Source organism: Pristis pectinata, chromosome 4 (assembly GCF_009764475.1).
Source record: "Pristis pectinata isolate sPriPec2 chromosome 4, sPriPec2.1.pri, whole genome shotgun sequence".
NCBI lineage: Eukaryota > Metazoa > Chordata > Chondrichthyes > Rhinopristiformes > Pristidae > Pristis > Pristis pectinata.
The window spans coordinates 72792029-72815439 of NC_067408.1; the positions used below are offsets into that span (position 1 = coordinate 72792029).

Sequence of the window (23411 nt, forward strand, 5' to 3'; positions counted from 1 at the left end):
AGCCACCACACTACTTCTAGCCAAACTGAATACCACCATCAACAGAAACCTCTGAAGGGTTCAGATAGCAGAATTAATAATCAAAAAAATGTAAAATTATCCTGTCATTAAGAGTTTGGAATTATAATCAGGAAGTTGTTGGAAATTCATTAAATACTTCATGCAGCAACTGTGAATTTAATTTCTACATGCAAGTAACTGGCAACATCAGAATAAAATGCTCAATCATTAACAATATTAGACCCATTAGCTGCAATGGGTTTGAGAGTTGAAGTTTAAGGTTTTTTTAAGTGCTAACCCCACCCCAGAAAAGTTTCTGTATCAAGCTATTTACTACCACTTTCCCCTGTGAAGTTAAAGGTTTCTATGTTACAACACTGACCAAAGGAGCAGATGGTAGCCATTTCTTCTATTAATGAGTAACCACTCCTGCAGAGGCAATTTGTGGAGGGAAGGGGAAGTGGAAGGCTAGTTTATAACCCTTTCTTTCTGATTTCAAGATCAAGAGTTCTGTAATCATTTGAATTTTCAGTTTTAACTCCAGAGGACATCTACTTACAAAGCATCAAGTTACTTTTGTTGCAGCAAAATTAAAACAGCGGAAACTCAATCATCACCTCTCCCAAGTAACCTTAAAGCTTATTTAAAAAAACCACAACTCAATTCAATTTTGAATGTTTATTTGCATATCAAAAAGAACAGTTACTCTGCAATCCAAGGGACCTAACAAAATGGCACTCTATGTTCGATTTAACAGAACATAGATCCTTAGCAACTTTGCTCCATTCACAGGCATTTGGTTATTAAGATTCCTGCAGTCTTTTTCCAGGCTCCTCTTGACATACAAACTCTTTAGTGCCATCAGAAATCAAGCCAGTCAGATGGTCAGTAGTTCAATTCATTATTTTTTTTGAAAAACAAGACCGGGAAGGAAAAAAAAGGGTGGGGGGAAAAAAAAAGTGAAAAGGGAAGTGGGATGGGGAAGGAGCCAGCCAGTTCACTCAATCCGATCACACTGCATCCAAAGAGGCTTTTTTTCCCTTTTACAAAGATATAAGCTAGAAGGCAATGCTTGTGGAATGTACAGCACAAATTAGAAAACCAGTCTCATTGTCCTGATGCTTCTTTCACTGCTTTCTTTTCTGCTTCAATTGCTGAAAGAGAGCAGAGACAGGTTAGGGTACAAGTTAATTAAATATATATATCTATATCCCCACACGACCACCTGGGTGCCCCACCCAGTAAAATCCAGGGGGGGTGTGAAAGAAGAAAAAAAAAATTTAGGGCGTGTAACCACATTATGTAATGTGACAAGGAGATTGGAGAGCTTAGATAGGGCTGTGCCATTACATCATTGCATCTGGCAAGGTCCATCTTATCCACTCCTCCCTCAAATGCCCGCCGAGCAGAACTCAGGATGTGTTGTTCTAATAAACCACATTACTTATAGGCGTGTGAAACTGCAGGTATATGACAAGAAAAAATGTACATTTACGGTTAATGATTTCAATTAGTTCCCATCACCCCCTGAAAAATAAAACAACGCGAAAAGGCTCTGCATTAGTTCCACTCACCGGCTGCATCGGGCAAGTGCTGCTTTTCCTTTATCTCAATTGGTTGGAGTTTCTCCTTTTTGAAGCCGGTGATCTCCTGCTGCAGATCGCTACCGATTGCGTGCTTGGGTTCCTCATCTGCCATCTCTAGAGGCCGGCGAGCTGCACCAGAACAGAAGTGGTAAGTGAGCGCACGGTGTATATCGAGCGGCTCCAGGGCGCTGCAGCCCACGCATCCGGCCGCTTCTAGGCTCGGCTAGGAGACCCACAGCAGCGGTGGGAGCAAGGCGGTCACTGCTCAGGAGCAGGGGCAGCTTCCCACCCACCCTACAAAACCACCGCCGCACAACCAAGCCTACACCCCCCAATACAAGAATCCCTTGACCCAACTCTTCCCTCCTTAACATTACTCATTTCCTCTTTAATGTCCACCCCATGTCTTTAACCCCCCCCTCCACCGTTATACGGTGCTCGCAACAATAAACCTATCTATTGACGTTAGTACAAAAAGTTATGCTAAAGAATCCAATACTATCTCCAAAGAATGCAAAAGAACCGACACGTTGCAAAGTGCTAAAACATCATTTGTCCCAGTACTTTACACAAAGAACACGCCTTAAAAAAAACTGCAGACACAAACTGCGAATTGGAGCAACATTCTATAAATTACATCAATAAACAAAAAAAAGACAAATTACTGATAACCTCTTACCACTCGACGATACTCCTTTTAGAAAACCGTTAACTCAATCGCAACTCACTCTAGACTGACGTCTGTTGCCTTGGGGCCACGCTGTTATATTGGGGTTTATGCAAATCAGCTTCTGCCTCAACACCGCCCTTTGTCCAACGAGGACTTGTTGGCTTCATTAGCCATTCAACAGGGCGCCTGGCGGGGTGGTGGGAGGGGTCTCGCTGTCTGCATTTGTTCACAGATTCGTTCACCTCCGAATACCGACAACTTTTACCAATAGCGACATCAAGCGAAATCAGTTGGACACAGCCCCTTACCGCTCTTCGCTTTACTGATGCTGCAGTATCTGGTTTCGTTTTGATTGTGGCTTAAATCAATAATGTTGTCCCTACAGCTCTAACGTTGGTTATTGCATTTTTAAGGAGGTATTGTCGCAATGTCATCAACCTAAATAAAACCGAGGAACAAAACAGTCTTTTTTAATAGAGGAACAGAAACAATAAACAAGTTATCCTGAAGAAAATCTTCTCAAATAATATTGTGCATCAATGTGCAAATAGGTTGCTATCCTCAACGGAGCCTACACAAAATAGCTTCAGTAGGTGAGGAGTGCCTTCGAGTGTCTTGAAAGGGAATGTGAATGGTTCTATATAAATGCAGGCCCTGTTTTCATTTCCTGTGGGGGCCTAACTGTTAAACAAAGCCTAATGTTCACTGGGTGCTGTTTCTTTGGGAAGAACAGTGTGCAGCGATAGCCACAGAAGACAATACTGTGGCTGCCATTCAATTTTCTTGAGTCCGAATACATATTCGCACGTGCTTTGTGTGATTTTGATACAAGAGTTAGAGAATAAAACACAGCATTTCATTTCACAGTTCCGATGACCTTGTGTGCTCCCAACCGCTGGTATTGTCCATGTAGAGTTTGCAATGTGCTCCCTGAAATTACGTGGGTTTCCCCATGGGGGTGCTCCAGGTTCCTCCCCCATGGTAGGTTAATTGGTCATTGTACGTTGCTCCTGGTGCAGGTGAATCAGTGGGAGTTCATGGACATATGAGAGAGATAGGTTACAGGGAACAAAATGGAGGTATGGAACTAGTGGGAATGCTATGAGGCACACCATGGACTTGCTGGGCCAAATGGCCAGCTTCTAAGTCATGCAAAAGAGAATAAAAATGAGTCCAATTTTTGTAAATTCAGTGAAAACCCAATAAGCCATTCTGGCCCAGACAGGGAAAAGCAAGAGATGACTTTACTTCAAGATGAAGTCGAGATCAAGAGCCTACTAATGTGGTTCAGGTGCTTGCAAATGAATGCAATGCCTTCACCCCACACCACAAGGTTGGGTGTATTGGTTTATTTTAAAGACACTCCTACTGTGCAGCACATGACTAATGCTAAGAATGTTGGGGAAGATGAGCTAGAAGCCAGTATTTCAGGTATGACTGGGAAAGGAAAAGGCTGCTGAAGCTCATCAAGTCACATCAGGATTGGTTAAGGTGGAAGGATAGTCTTTGCAGCCTTTTTCTGGTTTTGGAGAATTTCAATGAATCATATCCTAACCTTTGATGGTAATGAGTACCAAGGAAAGTTCAAAAAGTCTTTAATTGTGACTTCCCTTGGAACCTTGACTCCAAACGGATGCATTTTGAGCAGGTCTTGAATTGTATTTGAGGAAATCTCCTAATTAGCATCAAAGAGACTCTTCATGAGCCTCATAACCAGTTTGTGCACATTCTGGTTGTTTGCACTGGGATGAATTATATGCCTCAAGTACATTATTGGTTGTGGACTTTTGCTTGTGGCAATGCAAAGAACAGGCACCTACATCAGTGTATAGCAAGTCCTTTGGTGCCTGGGTTACTTTATACAAATGCTGTACAACTCAAAACCAGCCCAACCTCTGTCAAATGTAAACAGAAACAATTCTGGAAGTAACTTAGATGGCAAAGGCTTGAATTGTGGAGTATGGGCATCAGCTTTAATGTATGGTTTTCACTATGTAATATATAAGTGAGAGGTTCTGCCAGAAGGGAATGAGTTTTTTAAGGGACATTTGTTTGATCATTATTCATATCTTGTGGATAGAAATGTTTAGCAGCAGCTTTCAGTCATCAACCATTGCTCCATGGACAGCAAGATTCTCACTGACACACTGGAATTACTGGCTCAGGACCACTCAACGTGGAGGAGGTCCTGGAATGGCACTGAGTACCTTGTGTCTCATAGCTGGGAGCAAAGTGCCATTGCTTCCCTACAGTCACACTGTGCACTTCGGACACACAAGTGAGCTCTACAAAGGAAACAAGAAGCAACACACAATATGTGACCAGCTTGCATTGACCTGAAAATCGAGCGTTTCCTCTTCTTATTCATATTCTCTTATATTCTGTTCCCCTGCTGCATTGCCTCTTGCTTCACCTTTTCCTCTTTTCTGCTTTTTATCTCTTTCTGTGTTCACTTGGCCATACTCCATAATTTTTTTTTTCTGCAACAAACCAAAGCAAGAGTTCACTGTGGATGTGAGAATACTTTGGTGTTCAGTTGCCACTTAATTAAAACTATGGGCTCAGGATCCCATGATGATGCAGTAAATTCATCCAGAGAGTAACTAGACCAGAGAGGCTGCAAAGTCCTAGAATTCAATTCCCTGACATAACCAGTGACTCCTGTCGGTACCTTTGATGCTTAAGCAGGAGTTGCATAGGATAGCTGCAACTTTGGCACAGGTTGCTACCAACAAACATCCAAAAAATATCCCCCGCCTTGATGTCTAACTTCTGGTAACCCCACCCCTTCTCTTTCTTTCCCCCTAGTCCTTTGTCTTACCTTATTCCTATGGCTCCCTTCCCCCACCTTGACAAATACCGGATTCCTTCTTCTTCAGCCTTCAGCCTCTTCTACCTGTCACCTCTCAGCTTATTACATCTTCTCCCCCTCCCCCATCCACTACCTTCCCCCTCTCTCCTGGACTCGCCTATCACTTGAACTCACCTATCCTCTGCCTGCGTGTACTCCTTCCCCCCTCCCCCCACCTTCTTATTCTGGCTTCTGTCCTCTTCCTTTCCAGTCCTGATGAAGGGTCTCGGCCCGAAACGTCGACTGTTTATTTCCCTCCATAGATGCGGCCTGACCTGCTGGGTTCCTCCAGCACTTTTTGTGTATCACTCCAGATTCCAGCATCTGCAGAATTTCTTGTGTCTCCAGAAAATACATGTCCTCCACTTCACGTCCTGTACACATGACCACCTTCAGTAGAAGAGGAGGAGAAATTACAAGAGGAACACCTAGTCTTTGCAGTCAATTATCTTCTAGATCTCGAGTCCTGTTGTTTTTGGTGGAAAAGCAAACAGTTTCTTCCCAGATTTCCAGCATCTGCAGTTTTTTTTGACATTCATTCTCTGCCTAGATGTTGCCCATGGTGGACTCCATAGTAGTGCAGTCACTGTGGACTCCTGACTGATCCTGCTGGTTGGGAGTCAGCATGTTCTCTGTGAGGTGCTGGATGAGGAGAACCTTCTTCACAGGGACCTTGAGTCATTGAAACTGGAATTTGTGTGATAGAGCAGATTGGGGGTGATCGCACATTTGGAGCACCCATCATTTGCAGGTGTTGTGGACATCCATACAGGACCTAGCTCAGAAGATGACATTTTCTGGCAGTGTCTGGATCAGGTGTTACCATGAGGTCTTGTTTGTATCTTTCTGGTGAAACTGGTCTTTGGTTATAAAATGTCAAGTTCCATGCATTTTGTCAGGAGGAGGACTCAACTGGAGCTAACTTTCCGTCCCTGCTGATCACATCTTTCCAGAGGTTTGCATCCTTTCTGCCCTTAGTATTGCAGGGGCCTGGGAGAATATTAATTGAGTATGGGATACGTTCCTGTTAGGTTGCTGCCAATACCTCCCTTACGTCCAACAAAACCAAAGGAAGCAGCTTCATATGATTTTGCAGCAAACTATTACATAAGGAACTGGTTGAGACACATATTCAGGGGGATGGTGTGCCTACTGCAGCAACAATGTGCACATGAGAGCAGTGCCCCAAGGGGATGTAACACACCACCACAAAAACTGGGGTAGAAGTGATTCTCATCTCAAACATTTTATGATCACCTCAAAAACCTCTTCCATTCAGGTGTGATCTACTCCACAGCTAATGGATTAAATGAAATAGGATTCCCTCTGGGACTGGATCCTTTAATACCCATGAATTGTAAGGAAGAATCAATGGCTCATTGTGAAAGTGTGGGCATGCACTACAGTCTGCTGACCGCCTCCTCCAGTTCAATGACTGCTTAAAGCAGACAAACTCAGATATCAAGCTCAACCAGCAAAACGCCATCAACAGAAATAGATTGTTTGAGAGTTAATCCATTTGTTTTATTAGTCTGTGGCAATCTTTAACCAAGATTGTAGCCAGACAACCAGAAACATGAGATTTAATGACTCCCACATTTATTGTTCTCCGTTTTCATGGCAGAAAAGGTTTGCCAATACTCATGTTAAAGAGGGAGGTGTTTGGGTGCTGTGGACCATCGAGGAGGATGTCTACACTTCAGAAGAGCTAAAGATTTTAAAGCTGAAAGGAAAACTCTACCTAAAAGGTGGGACGTACAGAGATCAGGCTGGCTGCTCCTAGATGAGGGTCCAGGTGGTGTTGAGCAGTACACTTGGGGTTTAATTGAGGGTGGAATTTTGGCCAGGATCCTCAGCCTACTCTATGGGATCTTTAACAAAGATTGTAGCCAATCAACCTGAAACATGAGATTTAATGACTCCCACATAAAGCAGCAACTGAAAGATTACAGCATTCCTACAGCAGTGCACCAGAGTGTTAGCTAGATTGTTAATGCAAGTGTCAATGATGGAGCTGTATTGCTGAGCAGAAGGGATGATGAGAGAAGCGATGTTGATCAAAGCTGCTTCTCCCTGCTCTTCTTTGATTAATTCAGTGGATCTTCTACATCTGCCTGAGAAAGCAGGTTATGCATCAGTTTACAATTACATCAGAAAGATCGTTAATGCAGCACTGCTTCAATTATGGATTGAAATGTCAGCCTATGTTATATACTCCAGCTCATGGGCAGGATTAAACACACAGGATTCTATCTCTTAAGACAGGGAGAACATGAACAAAATCAACTGCAATGTTCAAGTGACTATCCTGGCAGAGATCAGCTGAGTCAGCAGGGACTGAACTCCCTCCTTATCATAGGCTCAGTTCCCCAATAAACAGGGTATTTACAACCTAAATACATGCGGATCTTGGGCTCTGGCTCCTCCAACAGAAACTTTACATGTAAAGTTAATTTTCTCCAACAAAATCAGATAACTGCTGAGGAAAAATCTTCTGTTGATAACTTACTCAATAGAGTACTGTGTGTATCAGTGGGCTCAGGTGATGTTATGTTTGCCTCTGGGTATCACTAACTACTGCACTGGGTTTGCAGTAACAATCTAGGCTAACGCTCTGGAGCAATGCTAAGAAGTACTGCAATTTTTAGGTTGTTGCTTTTCGAGGAAGTTGTTAAACTAAGGCCTCATTTGCCTGGTTCATTGGTTCACATTATTGTTAAAGAACCAACGAGCATCCAGGTGACAGTCCATCCTTAATCAAGGCCACTCAGACAGAGGCACGAACTGCTCAGACAGGTTACTTCTGTTTATGGGATGTTATAGGCCTCGGTTGATTCTGAGTTTGTCTGCATTGAGTTATGAATGCCATTTATTTTGTTTAGCATTTTGAAACATTTGACATAATAATGTGTTTCATATATGCAATGTTCCTCCTTTCATCACTGTAATAGTAATATTTAGGATATAAACATCCCACACAGCAAGTTTACATCACATTTCCCATCACTTACAAGCTGAACACCTCAAGGCACCAGCAGAGCAAGTCATATGATGTTAAAATTATTAGTTTGCATGCAGCTTTTAAGAAGAGTTGAATTACTTACAACAACATGCTGAATTATGATAATTAGACTGTTTAATATCTCACTTTTGTTTGATAAAGCTCCTGTGAAGCACCTTTTGCAAAGTTAAGGATACTGTCTGAATGGAATATTGTTGCTTCTAAGGTCCTAATGTTACAAAACAAATTCTGCTACATAAATAGAACATGACAACCCGAATATCTACTATTATGTTAACAATGGATTGAATTCAATGTTACTTCCTCATTTGTTGCTGATCTGAACAATTTTTTCATCCTTGTGAACTATAATGTGATATTAAAATATTCCACTGTTTATTGACTTGATTGCTCTATCATTTGTACCTCCTTAGAAAGGGTACATGCAAGTTTATTTTCCTAATAATAACACCAGAGCAACCCAATGTCACACAAGAAAAAAGCTTTTGGAGATCAGGTGGTGTATGAGCATACAAATACTTCTTTCCTGAAGGCTAGGAATAAATAATAGTTCTGGCAATGGTTCAGTAGAAATATAAATGGTCTGTCAATAAAATCAGAAACTAACTTATATTTACGTTGATCCTCAGTTAGATTATCCATCGGTGACATGCAGCTTTCTCTTTGTCAGTTATGTTTCACCCTAGCCATTAAGAGGAAGTGCTTCTCCTACCAGAGAGAAGCAGAAATGAGTCCAAAGGGCCCCTTATCAGGATACTGTCAACAGTACTTGAAGTTCTTGGAAAAAGACTGGACACGTTGGCAAATCTTTCTGCAAGGGAAGTCTAACAGAACAATGTAAATAAGCAATAGAAGTAGGAGTAGGCCATTTGGACTCATCCACCATTCAATAAGATCAGGAGTGATTCTTCACTTCCCCACCACTGTCCTGCATTAACCTCAAATTCCTTCATTATCCAAAAAATCTATCGACCTCTATAGCACCACAAAGTCATAAAATTATACAACACTGAAACAGCCCCTTTGACCCAATTTATCCATGCTGACCAAGGTGCCTACCTGAGCTAGTCTCATCTACCTCAATTTGGCCCATATTCCACTAACCCTTCCTTTCCATGTACCTGTCCAGATGTATTTTAAGCATTAAATTGTACCCGCCTCTTGAATATACTCAGTGACTGAGCCTCCATAGCCCTCCTGGCTAGAGATTTCCATAGAATCATTATCCCTTGGATGAAGAAATTTCTTCTCAGCTCTGCCCTGAATGACCCCTTATTATGAGATTGTGACCTCTGGTTTTTCACACTGCAGCCACGGGAAACATCACCCCTGTATCTACCCCGTCAAGCCCCACAATTTGTATGTTTTAATGAGATCACTTCTTATTCTTGTAAATTCTTGAGTATAAGTCCGGTCTGCTTAATCGCTCTTCAGAGGAAAGTCTTCCCCCTCCCAGGAATCAATCCAGTGAAATTCAATATACTCCCAAAACTTTAATTCTGCTTTTCCCTCCACAGATGCTGCCTGACCTGCTGAGAGTTCCCAGGGTTTTCTGTTTCATTTCAGATTTGAAGCATCTGCAGAATTCTGCTTTTATAATATAATGCCAAAATGAAAGTGAAATATTAGCTATGTAAAATAAATGTAATGTACGTACGTTATGAAATATTCAAGTTGCAATAACTGTTATAATTATGGTATTACATTCTATTACGATATCAGTTCTGACAAAAGGTCTCAGACCTGAATCGTTAACTCTGTTTCTTTCTCCCCAGATGCTGACTGACCTACTGAGCATTTCCAGCACATTCAGTTTTTATGTTCTATTGCCTGCAATACTCATTGTTGAAGAACCCCAAATGTACTGCTCAACACCACCTGGACCCTCATCTAGGAGCAGCCAGCCTGATCTATGTATGTCCCACCTTTCAGGTAGAATTTTATTTTCACCTCTTCTGAAGTGTAGACATCCTCCGGGACAGTCCACAGCACCCTAATACCTGCCTCTTTAACATGAGTATTGGCAGTCTGTTTCTCTGATACAAAGATGGAAAACATCACAGCCAAGCTTTGTGTGCATGCAATTTTCCAGAGGGAGTGATTGGATATTAGGAATCCTGGCTGATGAACCCACTCTTGATAATTAAATTGGACCCTGTCAAGATTGGCTAAAAGTGCACTGACAGAAGTGAGTCTGGACTCTCCCCGATTATTTAAACAGAAGAACTGCTTCTAAAGGGACATCACTTTACTCTGTTTTAAGCCACAGCTTTGTATTTTTTTTACATAATATGTGTCTCACTCCAGAAGGCTGTCCAGCATCTTGGCAGATGAAAGCAAATGCAACAATGTCAGTCAGTCATTGATGCTTGACAGTGGCTTGGGAGAAGTGGCCAAATCTTTAACAGTAGGGCTTCCCACGTCAGAATCAGAATCATATTTATTATCACTGACTTAGATGACATGAAATTCATTGTTTTGTAGCAGCAGTACGGTGCAAAGACATGAAATTACTATAAGTTACAAAAATAATTAAATAGTGCAAAAAAAGGAATAACGAGGTAGTGTTCATGGGTTCATGGACCGTTCAGAACTCTGATGACAGAGAGGAAGAAGCTGTTTCTGAATCATTGTGTGGGTCTTCAGGCTCCTGTACCTCCTCCCTGATGGTAGTAATGAGAAGAGGGCATGTCCTAGATTGGTGGTTGTTGCCACTACCTTGAAGCACTGCCTCTTGAAGATGTCTTGATGGCGGGGATGGTTGTGCCTGTGATGGAGCTGGCTGAGTCTACACCCCTCTGCAGCCTCTTGCGATCATGTGCATTGGAGCGTCCATACCAGGTTGTGATGCAACTGGGCTGTGATGCTGCAGATTCCCAGGTCTATTTTATATAAGCATGTCTCACTCCACCTTCTCATTACAGAGTTGACTTTCTGGGCCAGCCATTGCCAGAGAATTGAATTCTCCGATAACATAAGAAATAGGAGCAGGAGCAGCTCATCTAACTCCGTGTCATTAGACAAGATGATGGGTTATCTTTTACCTTGGCATTGATAAAATTGTTCTCAACTCAACAGAAACCATTCTAATAATTGAAGCATGCGTGGAGATGGTTTCTGGGTGTTATTTGGGGGCTATACCAAGCTACTGTCTCAGCCTTGGTCCTGAATCTCTCAGCTCAGATGGGAATCCAATATCCTATTGTGCACCTGAAGTGGTTCCAGCTCTTTACCACATGGGATGTACACATACACGAGCCTCGGGCAATGTCGCCAATGCTGAATGGTTCGCCAGTGCTCACCATACAGCTGATGAGGACCGGAATGTGAGGGAGAATGACCCGCTGAGGTCGTTCTGTAACCTCCCAGAAATCAGCACCCACGGAGGAAGAAGATGGGAAAAATAACAAATAATTCTGTTCTTTTAAAATCAACCCCCAAAACATAACAAGTAAGGATGTGTGCAGGAAAGATGTTAGGTCAAAGTTCAATGATATTGCAAGGCAATAATCTTGTCATGGAGCTCAGCAGTCACTCCTGTCTAAGGCATTGTTTAGCATCTATTAACTGTGGCTTATCACTTCATGAGATTATATTGTGATGATGGACAAATCGATGTAAGCAATATGTAGCATCGATATGTGGCAACCTAATAAGTTATTATAGTTAAAAAAATCCGCCAAAAGGCCATACCTACCCCCTGACTGAATTGTATGTGTATAGCAAGACCATAACCTGTGACTTCAGCACAGGCAGCCACTGATTGATTCAAACTACTTGAGTCCACAGGGGTTTATTGATGAGAGGGCTACCTTGTAATCTTGTGTCTGATTACTGGAAGGCTTTGAATTGAAATGCGAGATTTTTAGTCACTGAGTAATGCATTCACTGCTGGATAACATCTCATTTGGAAGGACTGATAAAGAAACAATAAGGTCAGTATGTTGCTATGTGTGCGGCTCAGAATATGTGGTCCAGTGGAATGATAAACGCCGTTTTAGATTTCTCTTTACAAAGGCAGATAAGGTGCTAAGATACTTCTGTGTGAGTTAGGACATGTTCTTTGTGTTAATCAATGGGCAGGACACCCACCCTGTTTCAGATCATAAGGATCTCTAGTTCCTTTTTAGACTTAGTGTTGTAACACTGAAAGAGATTTATTCTGCCCATGTGTCAGTGCAGTTTAGACAAATGTACAACCTTTGTCTGGAAACACTGTATATTAATGACTTATTTAAAGCAATTTTTGTGATTGCAGCTTTGCAAATTTGTAATGAACAGTCTGAGATTCTATTCCTGTGTGTCAGCAAACAATTTCCTCTGCATGTTAGATTGCTTTAAAACCTAGCATGCAGGGAAGGGCATTGTTAAGGCAATGGAATCTAGATGAGCCCAGGACCTGAGGAATTCCTGCAGTAATGTCCATGACCCCCAACAAACACAGCCATCCACCTTTCTGCCGGGCAGGTAAACTTTACTGACATCTATTAAGCCTGAACATGTAGGAAAAACATGAAATATTACCCTGAGACCTCAACACATTGTGCTGACTCATTCACATGAAAATTGCATTACATGAATTTGCAAAATTATCGTGTCTGCGCATTAGAGGGAGGATGTGATGGCCTGAGAGTCCAAACAGAATTTATTTATGTGTTCATTTTCTGCCACTTTAATTTTCCATTCCATTCCCAATCTGTCTGCCTCCTGCACTGTTTTAATGAGTCTCAAGGCAGGTTTAATTAGCAGCACTTCATCTTCTGTCTGGGCATGTGGTAGCCTTCTGGACTCAATATCAAATTCTACAACTTGCGGTAACCTACTTTCTCTGTCTATATCAGAATTAGCCATCCCTGGCCTCACCCTATCACAGATATTGTCTTTGTCCTTTCCATCTTCCCCCCAGCCTCATAATTGCACACACACACGCATACTTAGACACACATGCACACACAGACGCATGCATGCATGCGCGCATACAGGCATACACACACACACTCACACACACAGACACACAGACGCATGCATGCATGCGCGCATACAGGCATACACACACACACACACACACAGACGCATGCATGCGCGCATACAGGCATACACACACACACACACAGACGCATGCATGCATGCGCGCATACAGGCATACACACACACACACAGATGCATGCATGCATGCGCGCATACAGGCATACACACACACACACACACACACACACACACACACCTTCTCTGAAACTAAAACAAGCTTTTTTTCTCTCTTTCCCAGTTTTGACAAAGGATGATTGACCTGAAACATTAACTCTGTTTCTCCCTCCACAGGTGCTACCAGACCTGCTGAGTATTTCCCACATTTTCAGATTTTGTTATTTTACAGGGACTTTGTCAGGGATGGAGAAATTTGGCTATGAAGAAAGATTGGCTTGGTAAGTCAGGGTTGTGTTTGGAGCATATCAGGCTAAGGGGAAATTGAAACCAAGTGTATAATATAATGGGTAGACTAGCCAGGGTGACGAGGGAACACACATTTAATGTAGCAGGGAGATCAATAACCAGGGGACATTGATTTAAGGTAATTGTTCGGAAGACTAGAGTTGAGGAATTTACTTTCACCCAGGTGTTGATTGGGTCTGGAACTCACTACCTGTAAGGGTGGTGGAGACAGAGATACTTCCCTCACCTGAAAAATAGACAGGTGAGCTTGTGATGTGCTCTAACCTGTAAAACTACAGAGTAAGAGCTGGGAAGTGAGATTATCCTGAATACTTTTTTTGGCTGGCATTGACAAGATGGGCTAAAATGGTCTCCTTTGAGTTGAGGTGCTTCAATGGGATTTGTTGAAGCAGATGGGGAGTAACTAATTCCTCTGATAGAGGAGTCCACAACAAAAGGCATCAGAGCTGGGCTGAACAGGGGTAATGCCAGGAAGGACCTTCACATAAAGCGTGGCAGAACTCTGGATATCTTAAAGGTAACAATGATAGGTTTTACAAGGGTACCAAAGGATGTGGAAGGAAGTCAGCACATTGCAGTTGACTAGTTAGATTGGCTGTGATCTAACTGATTGACTGAATAAGCTTAAATAGCTGAATGTTGTGGTGATTTCTATGTTATATTTCATTTTGTCACGGGGGTGGGGGCGGGGGGGTTGGTTGCTGCCAGCTCATGAGTGACTGTGAATTGTTGAGTAATGTAGAATAGAGAAACTAAAGTGGTGGCATTAGAAGCCATGGGCAAATGCTTTTAATGAGGTAGGTCACGAGATTAAAGTCAATGGAACAAGCTGATAACTGTGTGAGTTAGAATGCAATAAATAGATTAGGTATCATTCAACATGACTCAGATGAGTCAGGCTAACTGCCCTCTTCCTCATGGACACAGCCCAGCACATCACGGACACCAGCCTCCCCTCCATGGACTCTGTCTATACCTCTCACTGCCTTGGTAAAGCAGCCAGCATAATCAAAGACCCCACCCACCCGGGTCATTCTCCCTTTTCCCCTCTCCCATCAGGCAGAAGATGCAGGAACCTGAGGGCACATACCACCAGGCTCAAGGACAGCTTCTATCCCACTATGATAAGACTATTGAATGGTTCCCTTATACGATGAGATGGACTCTTGACCTCACAATCTACCTTGTTATGACCTTACACCTTATTGTCTACCTGTAATGCACCTCCCTGCAGCTGTGACACTTTACTCTGTATTCTGTTATTGTTTTTACCCTGAGGTACCTCAATGCACTGTGTAATGAATTGACCTGTATGAACGGTATGCAAGACAAGTTTTTCACTATACCTCAGTACAAGTGACAATAATAAACCAATACCAATACCTGACTCTGCTGTGTCTCCTTCACATCCATGGGTTGACAGGATGTGGTATTACTGGCAATGCTGTCTGCCCCTGACTGTCCTGAACTGAGGAGGAGTAAGGTTCAGCCACCTTACTGGGTCTACAGCTACATATGGGCCAGACTGCTTAAATCCATAGATTTCCTTCTTAGCAAGCCATTTTTACAACCCAGCAGCTTCACGTTTATCATTACTGACACTGGCTTTTTATTTCCAGATCCATTTAATTCAAATTCCACAACTGTCATGGTGGGATTTGAATTTAAATCCCTGGATTAATGGTTCACACCTCTGGCCACTAGCCCAATCATTTAACCACATGTTACCTCCGTCTCAGGGCTTCTCAGTTTGGCAACTTCAATCTTCCTCGGGAGATTCAGAAAAGCCGAGCTGCAGAGGACGTTTGCACCAGTACAGGATAATGTGGCAAGCAGGGCTGGGAGCCTCCTGGAAGACAACTCAAGACTTGTCCAGATACCTGAATATTCTGTTCAATACAGACAAGAACTGTTTGGTCTTAATGTACTGAAGATGCAGATGGATGTAGCAAGGAAGGGGACAGAGAGGACACGGCATGGGTGGGGGAGAGGGAAGATTGGACATGATTTGGGGAAGGGAGGTTTGGGAGTGGGTGGGGAAAGGGAGGATTAAATTTGGGAGGGGGAAGAAAGAGAATTGGGTAGGGGGAGGGAAGATTGGATGTAGCAGAGTGGGATGGGGACTGAAAGAAGATTGGATTGTTTACTAGTTTATTATTGTCACACACACTGAGATACTGTTAAAAGCTTTAGCTTTGTGTCCCATCCAGACAGATCAGGCCACACATAATTACATGGAGGCAGTAAAAAGAAAACAGAATGCAGAATGCAGTGTTGCAGTTACAGTGAAAGTGCAGTGCTGGTGGACAAATAAAGTGCAAAGGTCACAATGAAGTAGATTGGGAGATCAAAAGTTCATCAAAGTTTTATACAGCTACAACGTGACTTTCCGACTTTTATATTCCATGCCGATGGAGGCAAGCATGCCGTACACCTGCTTTACTGCCTTATTCACTTGAGCTGTGTTTCAGTGAAAAGCAGTTTAAGATGTCTAATGCTTGTCATGGTTTTTTTACAAGGCAACTTCCTATACAGGCAACTGCTGAGTGACTAAGTACATATAATTTCCCAAATATAGCAGTTCCGGGATAAATTTCACTTGTCACTTGGGATCAATGTGGATGTGGCAAGTATTTATTTTTTGATCTCCACTGCCCCCTGGGGGTGAAACAGCACAAACATTTCTGCCAAGTTCGATCACTCTGTGATAGTCGAGGAGCTCACCTGTGCTCAGGATAAACAATACCTGCACAGTTATTAACACTGCTGGCACTGAACTCACTGTCCACACACACCGCCCTCTCAGCACTGTGGCTGCACCATGTACTCCATACAGAATCCATTTAAACAACTTGACACACTCACAGCAATAACATCCCTTGACTTCTAGCTGGGACATAACCAACAGCAGCAAACCATTGGGATACCATCACCTCCACTATCACCACTAAGTTTTCCATCAACCTGACCCATGCATATATTATGAATTTTTCATCACTGCTCATTTAAGGTGCTTGAATTCATTATTCACTCCCATTGTAGGAGCATTACCATAGACTGCAGTTCATTTTTTATGGACTTTCTGCTAAATTACATACCGTGGCATTATGAAAAGCATTGTAGAACCTTGATTGGTTTATGTAAATGCAGCGACCATCTCCTTAGGATGCTGACAACGTAAGTTGATTTCTTCTATTAATATGTGGACTGTGGTTTTCAAAAGATATCTTTAAGGACAGTATTTCAAGACTTCCCCTCACCACCTTCCCAGGGCAACTGGGACAAGCATTAAATGCAACACTGGACCTTCCCACTTCCAGAAATAAGTTTAAAAAAAGACCAGCAGTCAATTATTTTAAGGTATAAGATATTTCAGATAATTATAATCGATTGTTCTTGATCATCTTGTTGAAGCAGATGGCAGAATCCTCTCCTCACTCTCGTCACTCTTCCATTTTTATTGTCTCCAGGCTACATTGCATTAGCCTCCAATCTCTGCAACACTAAATTAAAAAGCATGATTCTAGTGCTTTGTTTTGAGTAATTCTGAATGTACTGAAGGTGTAAAGGCATTTGTAATGCTAATTAAATGGTTCCAGTTATGTACCAACTAATGTGTACACCATGTTTGCTTAAGTCATAGAATATACTATTTTTTAAAATTCAACGATGTACATTTATACAACAAACTAGAAAGAAACAAAAACAACAAGACAAGCTGTGACTGGAAGAATCTCACTTTGAAGTTACCTGTCCCCCATTGTTACCATGTTTGTCTTCATGCATCTCCTGATAGAACAGAGTGCCCATTGGTTTGAAAGGGCTTTGCAGAGCTATGGAGTAGGAGGCAGTGAGAAGGTCAATTAGGTAAAAGTTAGGCTGACAACTAGCAATTACTCTGAGAGATTTAGCACAGGACAATGGAAGTCATCAGACTTTCATCAGAATTCCTCTTCAGTATAAATTGACTGTTCATTTATGCATAATCTTAAATTGACTTTGGAGCTGGTTTTAAGATTTATGCATGCGATGCAAGCAGTGCTGTTTCCTTTTCCAAATCAATGGTTCCACAAGCCAGTGTAAATGTAATCGACTTGCTTGGGCTTTGTGGATTGGCTTTATTGGGCTTGCAGGTATGTGGATTTCAGACCAATGGGCATGCTCATCCCACACTATCTTCAGGTGAAAGTATTTGCTAAGACTATTGAACGGTTCCCTTATACAATGAGATGGACTATGACCTCACGATCTACCTTGTTGTGACCTTGCACCTTATTGCACTGCACTTTCTCTGTAGCTGTGACACTTTACTCTGTATTGTTATTGTTCTTACCTGTACCATCACCACTGGCTACCAAGATACAGCAAATCCTGAGACTGACACCAAAATGTCAGTCTCAGGGTTTGCTGTACTAACTCAATGTAACTGCACTGTGTAATGAATTGACCTGTACAATCAGTTTGTAAGACAAGCTTTTCACTGTACCTCGGTACAAGTGACAATAATAAACCAATACCAATACTAATTAACATGTTAATGATTCAACTTTACCAACAATAAATTTAAAATTTAATACGACCCATTTATATTGTCTGTGGCGACCACTGTTTTACTGGTACACTATCCCAGCACATTTCACCTCTGACTATCCTCCACTCATGACAATGATGGACCTTTCCGTACTGCAGTTTAATATCTGCCTCTGACTATCCTCCACTCACGACAATGATGGACCTTTCCGTACTGCGGTTTAATATCTGCCTCTGACTATCCTCCACTCACAACAATGATGGACCTTTCCGTACTGCGGTTTAATATCTGCCTCTGACTATCCTCCACTCATGACAATGATGGACCTTTCCATACTGCGGTTTAATATCTGCTTTGAGACCTATGTTCTTTCATTATTTTATATTATTTATCTATAACTTTTGCACTCAACATAAGTGCTAATGTAAAACAATTGCCAAAGAAATGAGTAAAATTAACAGTGGAGAGTTAATGGTGGCAAGGAGTTAATAGCGCTGAATTTAGTAGATAAATAATACAAGGATCAACAACAGTGTTTTTAAATAAAACAGAACTTATGAAAAGGAAGAAATATCCTTCCTGTTGTGAACCATCACAAATTGTAGGATTATTTATAATTAGTTAATTACCTGTAAATGAAAGTGCAGAGGGAGAAAGGGGAAGTGAAACCACATGCCTCAGCGACAGTCACCTCAAGGGGACTGGGTCATTGTAATAACCCATCTGCATCAGAGCAGGGATTCTGCCATCTTGCCCAGTCTCCTGACTCCTGTGTGATTCCTGACTCACCACAATGTGGTTGACTCTGAAATGGTTAACAAGCCCACTGTTCAAGAACAATTAGGGATGGGTGATAAAATGTTGGCCTTGCCAGCAATACCTGGGTGCTGAAAAATGACCAAGTGAAAAAAAAACAACTTCGGTGAATTTCAAGGAATTGTTGACTTAAGTTGGAAGCACTCCCTCCTGTTGGAGGATTCTAGATTCGAACCCCAATTTGGAGACATGAGCTCAATAAGTTAGGTGGGCTCTCTTAGTGCAGTACTGAGAGAGTACTCTGCCATTGGATGTGCCATCTTTTGGATGAAAAATTAAACCAAAGCCCATTTTGCTCTCTTTCACCATTTCAATGGTTTCCTCCCAAATGTCCGTGCAATATTATTCATTCATTCAGCATGATTAATAACATATTACCTGGTTATTATCAAATCACAAGCTCATGGTGTAACAGGCATCATATTGGCATGGGTAGAAGACTGGCTGGCTAACTAGTTGGCAAGAGATAACAAGTGGTGTACCACGGCGACCTGTGCTTTTATCCCAACTTATTACAATTTATATGAATGACTTGGATGAGGGGACTGGAGGGATGGTTGCTAAATCTGCTGATGACTCAAAGATAGGAAGGAACGTAAGTTGTGAAGAGACCATAAGGATTTACAAAGGCACGTAGATTGGTTAAGTGACTGAGGAACAAATGAAGGATAATGTGGGAAAATGTGAAAATTTCCAGGAAAAATAAAACAAAAATAAGCATATTATTCACATGGTGGGAGATTGCAGAGCTCTGAGCAACAGAGGGACCTGGAGTCCCAATGCAAGATTTGAAAAAGGCCAGTGTGCAGCTGCAGCAGGTCACTAGGAAAGCTAACAGAATGTTATTGTTGAAAATTAAAAATGCCGGAAATCTGAAATTTGAACAGAAAATGTTGGAAAAGCTCAGCAGTTAGAGGGGTCTTCAACCTGAAATGTTAAACTGTTTCTCTCTCCACAGGTGCTTGCTGCCCTGCTGAGGATGATTTCTTTAAATGCTAGGAGAATTGAATGCAAAAGTAAGGAGGTTATACTTCGATTATGTAAGGCCTGGGTGAGATCATGGCTTAGAATTAATGTGTTGGAGATGATTTACCAGACTAAGTATTAATTAGTTAAGAGACTGCTTATTGACGTTAATGTTTTCATTCACCTAGGTCCCAGAAGCCAAGTTTGCCATCGGCAAGACACACTTCCTGCAACGTGTGAGATAAAAGAAATTGAAGCTGAGGATGGGAATATGAATGAATCTAATACTGTTCTCAGTGGGATCCCTCTTCATACATTCTGAGCCAGTAAACACTGAAGCAGGAGCAGTAGAAGAAAAGGAGGGCCAAGTGATAACCAAAATGATCTTCCCTGCAGTAGAAGTTACTGAAGGATGAGTTCCAATTGTCCTGGCTGCAGCTGGTGGTTCTGCAGGGAGATGCCAGTGTTCAGCTGTAGGTCCCAGAGCCATGTGAAGCTGCTGCAGTTCTAGGACTTGCTGACGGACTGATGCGACCACATCCGTTGCTACACCTCTTTCCTGAACTTTACCTGAAGTTCACGTCTTGCTGGAACCTGCAGCATAACACTGAGGAAACTTCCTTTTGACCAGTTGTGAGATGGGAGACCCCATTTACTTAAACGGAGATTCTTGGCCTGTAGAATGGGGAATTGGTTTTATTAGTTACTTCAATATTTTTAAGGATTTGGAAGCCATTTTAGTGTTTTTTTAATTATATTTGAGTTTTTAAATAATTACAATGGTTTTAATTATTTGCTTCAATTTTAACAGTTTTTAAATGTTGTACATTCAGAAATGGTTAATATCACTTATCAGCTTTGACAGGTGACCAAACTTCAATCCAGCACCACTATCAGTGGTGGGGTGTCCAGCAGTGGAGCCCCACCCCTCCACTACCTGAGGCCTAGTTGATGCTGTGGCTTGCTACAACTTGTTAGACACTCCACATCTGAGCGGGAATGGGCATGGGCAGAAAACAGAGGTAAGAAGGCAGGTGTGATTCCTGCCTGAGACTCCCATCAAGGAAAACTGCATTTAATGGAAACACGAGAGACCGCAGATGCTGGAATCTGGAGCAACTAACAATCTGCTGGAGGAGCTCAGCAAGTCGGGCAGCATCTGTGGGGGGAAAGGAATTGTCATTGTTTCGGGTCCAAACCCTGAATGAGGACCCGCATAGAAACCCTGCATCAGGACGTCCTGATGCAGAGTTTCAATCCGAAATGTTAATACCTCCTTTCCTCCCATTGATACTGCTCGACCCACTGAGTTCCTCCAGAAGATTGTTTGTTGCTACAAATCTCCATTCAAGTCTGGACTTCTGTGAATTATGTCGGTAATAGTGTGGCAGGATGGTACTGGGTAACATGTTTTACATGTGTGAAAAAAGTCACAGAACTGGAGTAAGATTTTGCAATAGGATAGTGCAAGGTTACATTTTGCAAAGAAAAACAAGGAGACCACATTTTACATAGAAAAGAAGAAGAAGCTAACTGGGATGGAGACACAAAGGGATCTGGGAGTTCAAATACACAGTTCACACTAGTAATACAGGTTCATAACAAAATATTTTAAGAAGCGAAACGGGTACTAACAAGTACTAAAAGTTCTGACGAAGGGTCTCAGACCCAGAATCGTCATCTGCCTCTCTTTCCACCGATGCTGCAGAATTTTTCCAACATTTTCTGGTTTTATTTCAGATTTCCAGCATTTGCAGTTTTGTTGATTTTCGAACAAGTTCTAAGGTTTGTTCCTAAGGGATAAACTTGACAGGCAAAGGAGTAACTTTTCTCAGTCCCTGGTTAAACCACACTTGGAATACTATGCACAGCTGAAGTCATGATATTAGTGGAATGGTAGAGTGGAGAGAGTGTGATAGGAATAATTTACAAAGATGGTACCAAAAATGTAAAGAAGAAACAGCTAAATCCCTTGAAAAGAGAAGGCTGGGGAGAGACTTAGCAGAGATCCTTGACATTTGGAAAGATATTGAGAGAATAGAAATTGAGAGGATTAGTAAGTGGGTACAGAAAGCAACTGCAAATGCAGAACTATGTTGGGATGCATTACAAGGCAGTTAGGGAAAGAGAATACATAAGTGTTGCTGAGGTTGTACAGAGTTTTGGCAAAATCAGACCAAAACTATTTGGAGTTTTGATTTTTGTATCCAAGGATAGATATAATTACCTTCAAAGATAGTGTAACAAAGGTTCATAAAAGTGATTCCTGGGATAAGGATTTTATCCCAAGAGGAGCAATTGAGTGAAATGAGTCTATAATCTCTGGAATTTGGCAGAATGAGAGGTGGCCTCATTGAAATATACTATTCTGAGTTGGTTTGACAAATACCAAAGGGCAAGACAGTCCAGAACTCGAGGGCAGAGTCTCTGGGTAAAGGATTGGACACTCAGAAGTGGGATGAGGAGAAATATCTTCATTCACAGGGTTGTGAGCCTTTGGAAAATCTTTACCTCAGAGTCATGGAGTTCATTTAAGAGTAAGATCAAAACTATGGGCATCAAGGGATAGGTGGATCAGTGGAAAAGGGGAACTAAGTTACAGATCAACTGTGAGCCTCATAGAAGAGGGATTGTGCTTGCCTCCTCCCGCTCCTATTTATTGATTCCATCTAAATTGTTGAACTTCTAAACCGGTTGTTTCTGAACTGAGTTGCTCTGTATTTACAAGAAGAATTTGGCTAAAAGGCAAGGAGGGTGCAAATGTTTAAGGTGTTGAAAAGCAGAACAATGTAGGTGATCAGAGTCACATCCAGGGCAGTGCTTACATGGCTAGAAAGCATTATAACTTCTGGGATGGTTGCCAGTGAAGTCAAGTAATTGTAAATCCATTAAATAACTGAAATCATCTTGTTTTAAAGTTTGAAATCTTGTTTCTAAGGAGATATAGCAAACAAACTTACTGGCAGATAATGAGAAACAGGATTTAGTTTGTTCAAGCTTCAATTTATTGCCACTTAAATACATTTCATCTCCATTGACACATTGCAAGGGTTGTGATAGTAACACTAAAAGACAGAAAAAGATGCAGAATTCTTAAAATGCATTCAAGAGAACTTTAAACAGTATGTAGCAAGCCCAGCAAGAAAGAGGGCAGTAATTTTAAGCAATGAATCTGGGCATTTGGAAGCACTTATGAAAAAAGCTCAAGATAGAACAGGAGCAAAATTCTCACTTGTGGGAATTTTACTAGGCAGTGATATGATTTGTCAACAATGGACTGAAAGCAGCTACTCAAAGGCAAATCTGTGCTTGAACAAGGGGCATTCAAAGCAGAGATAGGGAGGTTTCAGACTGAATATCCTCCTACTAGGAAAAACAGGGCCTCTCAAAACTGGAGTGTCCATTGACATCAAGGAAAATGCAGCTCCTTAAGTTTGACTGCAGTCCAGCAATTTCTACAGGTTCCAGAGAGCATTTTCCTTCCAATATTACCAGACATAACATGGGGGTGATAAACC

The 23411-nt window shown here is 41.8% G+C and overlaps 2 long non-coding RNA genes across 4 annotated transcripts; one reads left to right on the plus strand and one right to left on the minus strand.

The window, feature by feature from the left end:
* Window positions 1–663: 663 nt before the first annotated feature.
* Window positions 664–2426, minus strand: LOC127569982 (uncharacterized). Its single transcript, XR_007956280.1, has 3 exons — window positions 2266–2426; window positions 1575–1715; window positions 664–1154 (listed from the first exon to the last, which is right to left on the minus strand). It is a non-coding gene; the product is annotated as an uncharacterized LOC127569982 (long non-coding RNA).
* LOC127569983 (uncharacterized) lies at window positions 1586–21004 on the plus strand. Of its 3 annotated transcripts, none has more exons than XR_007956281.1 (5): window positions 1586–1734; window positions 9905–10061; window positions 13504–13552; window positions 19886–19943; window positions 20082–21004. It is a non-coding gene; the product is annotated as an uncharacterized LOC127569983 (long non-coding RNA). The 3 variants fall into 3 exon arrangements; XR_007956282.1 differs by having other exon boundaries at window positions 9905–10043; XR_007956283.1 differs by lacking the exon at window positions 13504–13552.
* The last annotated feature ends 2407 nt before the right edge of the window (window positions 21005–23411 follow it).